Here is a 9,128-nt window from a genome sequence, read left to right as displayed (position 1 = left end):
TGTCACAGCATTCATCCTGTGTTTTCTCCTTTTCCCCAGGAGACTCCCAGAAACGGTCCATGCGAGCATCTGAAAATGTGTGCCCTGTGAAAAAGCACGCATACCACACAGGCCCACATCCCTGGGGCAAAGAACCACCAATAACCAGAATGCAAAACACCCTCCGGGCCCTCCTCCCCCAGGCAAAGCTCCAGAAGTTGTATCCGGGAGATGCTGCATTTTTGTAGAATTGTGTCATTATTCATAGAGGAGTTCACTCTCAGGTCTCACATCCAGCCTGGAGCTGGGCTGGGCTGCCTAGAGACACAGCGAAGAGAGAACTGGCCACTCACACCATTTTTCTGGTGAGCTCTGACCTCCAGATGAGCTGGGTGTGTGCGGGGGCTGGAGCCCAGGCGGCCAGTCCAGCTCGGAGAGGCTGTGCCTTCTGCCCTCTGCACACAACAGGGAACAGGTCTGTGCGGGGCTTCTACTCAGTCAACTGAGCACATACGGTAGACAGGCTATGCTGCGGACTCCAAGCTTCTGATTAAAAGGGTGACAAGGGGGCAGGCTTGTCCCTCTTCTCCACAGGCCTGCCGTGGGCCCAGTTCAGGGGGCTCAGGAGACCACTGAGCCTGGAGAAGTAGACATCAGTGACCTGAGGTGACTTATTTCCTGAAGCAATGCTGAATTGGTGCTAGTTCACGGTGGCTCCCATCCACCCCCGCGGCCACCCCCCCCCCTTCCTTGGAATCTCGGGATTCCAACAAAGGCTGTATGAAATCTCTCTACAGCTGAGGACGCCTATGAAGCTGAGAGGCCCTGGGTGCTGGGGACACCACGGTGCCATCCCTGGGCTGTTACCCCAAGGCACTGCTAGGCTCAGAGCTCCCTCCCTGGAGGTTGGGACAACAAGGGTTTGTGGCCAGCCTGCAGCAATGACAGCCAGAGTCAAGGAAAGGCAGGCCAACATCCTCTACTGGGCATGGGGCGGGGCCTCTGCAGTCTACACTGACCTTGACCCTTGCCCTCCATTGTTGGTCCTGTTCCCTAAGGACTCTTGGCCTTGGGGACAGTACTTACTGGCCCCAGGGGAAGAGGATGACTTGCCTGATAAATAAATCTGGGTAAGCTCCAAGGTTCAAACCTTCAATCAGTTTGTTCAGGAAGAGATATGGGGTCTCTATGACCCCCATAAACATAAGGTAAAACCCACCAAAAGACCCCCCAAGCTCCTTACATACACCCCCTTAATTAGGAACTCACAACTAAAAGCAAATTCAGAAGAGCCTGGATGGCTCCGTCAGTTAAGCATCTGACTCTTGATTTTTGTCTCAGGTCATGGTCTCAGAGTTGAGAGTGAGCCCTGCGTTGGGCTCTGCACTCAGCGTGGAGTCTGCTGGGGATACTCGCCCGCCCTCTCTCTCTCTCTCTCTGTCCCTCCTCCGGCTCATGTGCTCCCCAAATAAATAAATAAAATCTTAAAAAAAAAAAAATAAAAGCAAGTTCAGGAAGGCCACGATTCTGTCTCTTAGTAGTATCACCTTTGCCTGTAAGACAGGAGAATAATCGAAATATGGAGAGTACTACAGGAACAAGGGAAGGTTGCTCAAGGTCATGTTGCTACTGAGGGTAGAACTGAACCCAAATTCAGGCCTCACATTCTGCCTGCCCTGCCAATGTAGCCCCCTGCACTAGGTCTCCGTGTTCTGGAGGCTGGAGGAGCCACATGTCCAGGGAGAGAGATTTCTAGAGCTTCCCTACACCCTGGACCCAGGAAAGGGCTGTGCTCCTGCTCGCTGAGATCCAGCCAAGCCCCTCCTGGGAACTTCACCATATCTGCCCTTCAGTCTCCAAAAGGGGAAACAGTAGGGCAGCTCTCTGCCCATGCCAGGCCTGGGCTGCTGGGGGTCAGAGCACCCATCAGCTGCCCATGTCACCAGAACCAGGGGCCGGAGCTGCCGGGCTCCACTCCACGGCAACCTGACGTTTCCCTTCTGCACACCTGTCCCCCGAGCATCTCGCCCTGCACACACCTGCTCCTGGCAGGACTTCACACCCAGCAGACCAGCGGCAAGAGGAAGCCCCAGGGAGAGAACTTGCCGCACTCCAGGTCTTACGCCTTATTTCAGTTACCTGGGCCTGGGACGAGCTTGGCACACCACATGTAGCAGTACCTCCAGGCAGCGAGGGTGGGAGAAGAAGAAGAAAACAAAGCTCCCTCGGGGGAGAGCGGAGGGTGCACAGACAGAAGCAGAAGCGAGTTCAAGACGACCAGGATCTAAACCAGTGGCTTTCAACACTGGGATACGGGGCAGTGTCTGGAGACGGTTCTGGTTATCACGATGGGGGTGCTCCTGGCACTTCCGGGCATCAAGGGATGCTGTTCAACTTCTCCCATGCCCGCGACAGTCCCCCATACCAAAGGACTGTCTAGTCACAAATGTCAGTGGGGTCGAGGCTGGTGAACCTCGCTTTGAGCACATACCTTCTAAAAGAAGGTTTTTCCTTTTATTTCCTGTTCCCTGGAGACCCCTTTCATCATAGCTGCATCAGATAGCAAGGGAATAACAAGGGAACCTGACAATTACCACTTCAGATAAATGCTCACAGCCTATCAGAGTGGAAGCTCTGCCTTTTCATCTGTTCCAATGACCATTCGTAACTGGGCTGCAGAAAGGAAGGCTGCCTTTTGGGAAAATAACTCAGAGTAAAGACAGGCTAAAGAGGAAGTTCTGAGTGTGTTCTTAAAAAGTTTAAGCATCAAAGAAAGGCCTCGGTGAGGCCATAAACAACCCACTTGGGCTGCCTTTTTGATTAAATAAGAAGCGCTCTTACCGGGTCTTTGGGTTGTAGTCTGCTTTTTGTTTTAATGTGGTTTTAATCATGGAATCGTGGCTCTTTGTTCCTTCAGGAAATTCTGTCAAATGTTTCGCATTCCTCATAGAGAACTACTGTCCATGCGAGTTAAGATCCCAAGTTCTACATTTTGGGGTGAGCCACATTTTCTTGTTTTTTAATGTCGATGTGAGGGGAAAAAAAAAGTGCGCAGGGAGGAAAGAATGCAAATGTTCGTCACTGAAAACACACACAAAGCCAGAAACATCTCCCTAGTGCACAAGGTCAAGAATATCTGGGTAAATCCGCTTCATGTTTCGCAGGCGTGCTAACGGGTCATGAGAAATGCTGGGGCAAAGGCCCTTGACAGGAGCAAAGGGAGACGCCTAAAAATAGACATTTTCACCCAAAGAAGGGTTATCCGTTAGAACTACATCATTCTCAGCAGACCGAGCAGCAGAGACTCGCACATCGGAGCTTGAAAAACACTGATGCCCTGTTACCAATCCTCTTCACTTAGCTTGAAAGGAGATGACGTCGGCCGCGACTAAGGCTCCTCCTGCAAGGCTCATGGTAGATCTTTCCCGTAGCTCTTACCCATTTCTGAGATGCTGATTTGGAAAAACGGGGAGAGAAGATAGGGTGCGTCTTCCCTCTCCTCCTCCCTTCCTGGAAGTGGAGGAGTCAAGTAGCAAGTTTGCTGGCGTCTACACCTCCTACAACTGGGTTCAAACCCCACTTCCATACTAGCAGCTTTGGGACCTGGAGCAAGTTACTGCACTTCCCTGAGCCCCCCAGCTTCTTCCTCTGTGTGACACAGAGGTGGGAGTGAGAACTAAAAATGAGAATTTACAGGCTCAGGGCTCAGCCCAGAAGAGACCCTCACTCAAAGGACAGTGAGCGTGGGCGGATCTGAGGAGACACCTTTCCAGCGATGACCATAGCCCCAGAGGTCTGGGCACAGTGCTCTGAGGGGCAGGTCTGCCTCCGAAGAGCTCTTCCCAGATTCAGCTTCCTTATCTACTCCATGAGCCCCTGTGTCCAGCAGTGTCAGGCACGTGGGAAGACAGAGACTCCACTTCTAGGACAAACCTTGGAGAAGCGTTCTGGAAGGAAGTTAGGTAGCACTTAGGTAGCACTTATTAAAACGCCCTTCACCATCCAGCCCACTCCCGGGCAGCTGGGCTATCCCCGCATACGTGGATAAAGAGTTAGGAAAATACCAATGAGGCAAACATAGCAGCTAACCTTCACTGAGCACTTAAAAAGTCCTAAGTATTTTACATGTAATTTACGTATGTACATTTCCTACACAAGCAACACATCTGGTTTACGCGACGTGGGATATTTCTTTGATATATGTAGGAAGTAACTTAGCCTTACAAGGTGGGTATTATGACTGTTCTCTCCATCGCACAGAAAAGAAAGTTGAGACATGAAGACGTTAGTTATTTGCCCTAGGTCAAGGGTCAGCCAATGTTTTCTGTAAGAGGCCAGATGGTAAATATTTTAGGTGGGCCAGATGGTCTCTGTCACAACTACTCAACTCTGCCATTGTAGCAAGAAAACAGTCCCAGACAATAGGTAAACAAACGCACATGGCTGTGTTCCAACAAAACTTTATTTATGGACGCTGAACTTTGAATCTCGTGTGATTTTCATGTATCAGGAAATACTGTTTACTGATTTTTTTTTGATCATTTAAAAATAAGAAAATTATTCTTGGCTTGCAGGCCATAGAAGAAATGGGGGGAGGGGGTGTTTGGTCCAAGGGTGGTAGTTTCCCAACCCCTTGCCCTAGGTCATTTCCGTGAGTCCATGAAGTCCTGTGTCCAAGTCACACACTTGACAGACACCAAATCAGCTCCAGAGGCACATTCATGATCTCACACTGTCATTACCTCTTTTAATAGCAAAAAGGGAGAGTAGCCAAATAGTTTGATACATTATGCATTTATAACATGGGACGCTCTGCCACATTAAAAAGTCATACACAGGGCACCTGGGTGGCTCAGTGGGTTAAGCTGCTGCCTTCGGCTCAGGTCATGATCTCAGGGTCCTGGGATCAAGTCCCACATCGGGCTCTCTGCTCAGCAGGGAGCCTGCTTCCTCCTCTCTCTCTCTCTCTGCCTGCCTCTCTGCCTACTTGTGATCTCTTTCTGTCAAATAAATAAATAAAAAATCTTAAAAAAAAAAAAAAGTCATACACATACACACTGACCGGAGCAGGTCTGGGCATGGTAAGCAAAAAATGCAAGCTGTCCATGAATACACACATCATGACTCAGTGTACTAAATTAAAACTAAGTATGTACATGTGCATGTGTTCATGTACGCACACGTGTTCACAGACACATAAACAGTGAACGTAAGATAAAGATCTAAAACGAGCAGGAAGGGCACCTGGGTGGCTCAGTAGATTAAAGCCTCTGCCTTCGGCTCAGGTCATGATCCCAGGGTCCTGGGATGGAGCCCCACATCGGGCTCTTTGCTCAGCGGGGAGCCTACTTCCCTTCGTCTCTCTCTGCCTGCCTCTCTGCCTACTTGTCATCTCTGCCTATCAAATAAATAAATAAAATCTTTTAATAAATAAATAAAATAAAATAAAACGAGCAGGAAGCGTTAAGCAGCCAGGAAGGAGGTAAGGTAGAGCTATCGAGGGTACGTACACTGCTCCACACACAACTGGAGTTTTTTCCATCCCAAACACATCCTTCTATTTCTTACGTAATAAAAGAAAAAAAATGAGGTGCTGGTTACAAGGCATCACTTGCCAACATACTTTGAGCTCTCGGAGAAGTTTCCATGAACCCCATCGAAACAAAAGCTGCTTAAATTAATCACGGCAGGACAAAGACATGATTTCTAGAGGGAAAAACAAACAAGCAAACAAAAGTGGCCTGAAGGACAGCAAGCAAACACGGCTAGGTCTCTCTCTGACTATCCACGGGGATTTTCTTTTCAATTGCGTGTGTGTATAACCTGACCTTCTCTAGACACCATTAACCTTCAAACCAAGGATGTCAGCCGAACACAAAGGCTTCAAGGTTTTCATCTGCTGCGTGATAGTCCAGGCGTCACTTCTTGCCTGCATAGACTTTAATTTATGAAGTTGTTTCGGTTTGCTCCACTGCCGCGAGTGCAGCTGAAGGGGGAGTCATCGACTGGGAAAATGAGATCTCCCTCGGTGCCAATTTTTAAATCCAGCCTTCAGGTCATCTTATTTTCTTGGATGCTTCCCATAGTCACATTTTTTGTTTGTTTGTTTTACATGAAAGAGTACATTCCCTTTCCTCAAGCCAGGTTGACCATTTTCCATTGCTTTTTATTAAAAATGCATCTTATTCAAATGGAATGTTCTCAGAGTTTCCGCCTCTCATGAGTTAGAGAGCCCAGGAGTGGAGGCCTCAGAGGGTCACACAGACCCCGCGCTCCAGGCTGCCTCCACGCACCATATGATCCCATGTGCAGAAAATAAGTGGGTCCAAAATCCCATCTCTGGCCCCAGGACCCCAGACTCTTTCTCAGATCTGGAGCAGACCGCAGGGGGGCCCTCTGTGCCCACTAAAACAGCACCTGGATGCAGCAGAGCCTGAGATGCTAAAATGCAGATGCAGGAGAAGGTCCTTCGGGTGGCCTCCCGTCAGAGCTGTAAGGGCCTTCTGTTGACCAAACAATGAATGTTTTTAATCCCAAGCACCACCTGGTTTGGAGAGCACAGGAGGGAGCTTTAAACATCAACTCCACACGCCGCTCTAATCCCAAATTCGTGACAGAATGGCATGCACAGCCCAAACTGGCAAGACAAAGCTATCCTGGCCGGTGTTTGAACCAAGCCACCTTGTCATGGCCTCTAGCTGCCCTGTCTTCATTGTGACCACAAGTGACCTCTCCAGTTGCTTAGTTCGTGATAGAACATTACTCACCCCGCCTCGGACAGGGCAATTCTAATCCTTTGCTTTCGTGATGGGATCAATATTATGTTTTCCAAATGTTCCCAGCCACATGAGGAACAAAAAATAAACCGTTAACACAATTCAGTTTATATACATTTTTGTGATTAAAAAAAATAACATGAGGGGCGCCTGGGGTGGCTCTGTCGGTGAAGCATTTGCCTTCGGCTCAGGTCAAGATCTCGGGATCCTGGGATCGAGCCCCACATCGAGCTTCTGGCTCAGCCGGGAGTCTGCTTGTGGATTCTCTACCTCTCCCTCTGGCAACCCCCACCCCCACAACTCATGCGCTCTCTCTCAAATAAATAAATAACATGAGATCTACCCTCTTAATTTTTTAAGTATACAACCCAGTATTATTAAATAGGCACAGTGCTGTCAGAATATTTCTAGAACTTTCCCATCTTGCATAACCGAAACTCTATTCCAATTGAATACCAACTTTTCATTTCCCTTTTCCTCCAAGCTCCTCGTAACCACCGGTCTCCTTCCTGTTTCTATGAATTTGACTACTTTAGATTCCTCATATAGGTGGGATCATGCCGTGTTTATCCTTCTGCGCCTGGCTTATTTCACTTAGCACGATATCCTCGAAAGCTAGGTAGGCTGTTACATTTAGCAGAATTTCTTTCTTTCTTAAGGCCAAATAATATTCCATTGCATGTATATATGAGATTTTCTTTTTTTTTTTAAGATTTTATTCATTCATTTATTTATTTGAGAGAAAGAGAAAGACTAAGGAGAGGAGCGGAGGGAGAGGGACAAGCCGACCCCGTGCTGAGCGTGGAGCCCAACAGAGGGCTTGACCTCAGGACCCTGAGATCATGACGCAAACTGAAATCAAGAGTCACACACTTAACTGACTGAGCCACAAGGCCTCCCTATATATATGACATTTTCTTAATCTAGTCATCATTTGAAGAACATTTAGTTTGTTTCCATCTATTGACTATTGGGAATAACACTGTAATAAACACAGGAGTATAAGTATCTCTTTGAGATCCTGATTTCAATTCTTTTGGATAAATACCCAGAAGTGGGATTGCTAGATCATCAGGTGATTCCAATTTTAATTTTATGGGGGAAAAAAAAGGAGAAAAAAGAACCGCCACTCTACTTTCCATATTTCCCTAATGGCTACACCATTTTTCGTTCCTACCAACAACACACAAGAGTTCTAGTTTCTCCAAATTCTTGCCAACGCTTGTTATTTTTTGTTTTTGATAATGGCCATCCCAACAGGTATGAAGTGACATACCATTTTGGTTTTGATTTGCATTTTCCTGACGATTAGTGATGTCAAGCATCTTTCCATGTACCTGTTGTCTATCTGTATGTCTTTCTTTGATGAAATGTCTATTGTCCACTGTCTGCTTTTTAAATAGATTATTTGTTTTTTTCCTATTGAGTTATAGGAGTTCCTTCTGTATTTTGTATATTAATCCCTTACAGATATGTGGTTTGCAAATATACAGATTATAGGAGTGTCTTATGGCCTCCTGGAACATAAAAGTTTCAGATAGGGGCGCCTGGGTGGCTCAGTGGGTTAAGCCTCTGCCTTTGACTCAGATCATGATCTCAGGATCCTGGGATCGAGCCCCACATCGGGCTCTCTGCTCAGCAGGGAGCCTCCTTCCCTCTCTCTCTTTGCCTGCCTTTCTGCCTACTTGTGCTCTCTATGTCAAATAAATAAATAAAATCTTTAAAATAAACAAATAAGTAAAAGTTTCAGATATCTATATGAGGGGTCAACAAGATAATGCGTGTGGCAATCTGGCCCAATATCTGTTAAAATTAAAAGTTTTATTGACATACAGCCTGGCCATTTGTTTAGGTATAAGCTATGGCTCCTTTCGATCTGCAATGGTTGAGTCTAGTAATTGCAACAGAGACCACACAGCCCATTAAAGTAAAATATTTACTACCTACTCTTTATAGAAAAGGTTTGCTAGGGGCACCTGGGTGGCTCAGTTGGTTAAAGCCTCTGCCTTCGGCTCAGGTCATGATCTCAGGGTCCTGGGATGGAGCCCTGCATCAGGCTCTCTGCTCAGCTGGGAGCCTGCTTCCTCCTCTCTCTCTATCTGCCTGCCTTTCTGCCTGCTTGTGATCTCTGCCTGTCAAATAAATAAAATCTTTAAAAAAAAAAGAAAAGAAAAGAAAAGGTTTGCTAAACCCTGGATTATTGGATCAAGGCTTAAAAGTATATAGACATATGTCTACTTTGGCCCCAATCAAAATATGACAGGAAGGACAATTCTGAATCAGATTATTTTCATTTAAACATTGTGACTTTTGGGGCGCCTGGGTGGCTCAGTGGGTTAAAGCCTCTGCCTTCGGCTCAGGTCATGTTCTCAG

Source organism: Mustela nivalis (assembly GCF_964662115.1).
Source record: "Mustela nivalis genome assembly, chromosome: 2".
In the NCBI taxonomy this organism is placed as follows: Eukaryota; Metazoa; Chordata; class Mammalia; order Carnivora; family Mustelidae; genus Mustela; species Mustela nivalis.
This window is presented reverse-complemented; position numbering follows the sequence as displayed.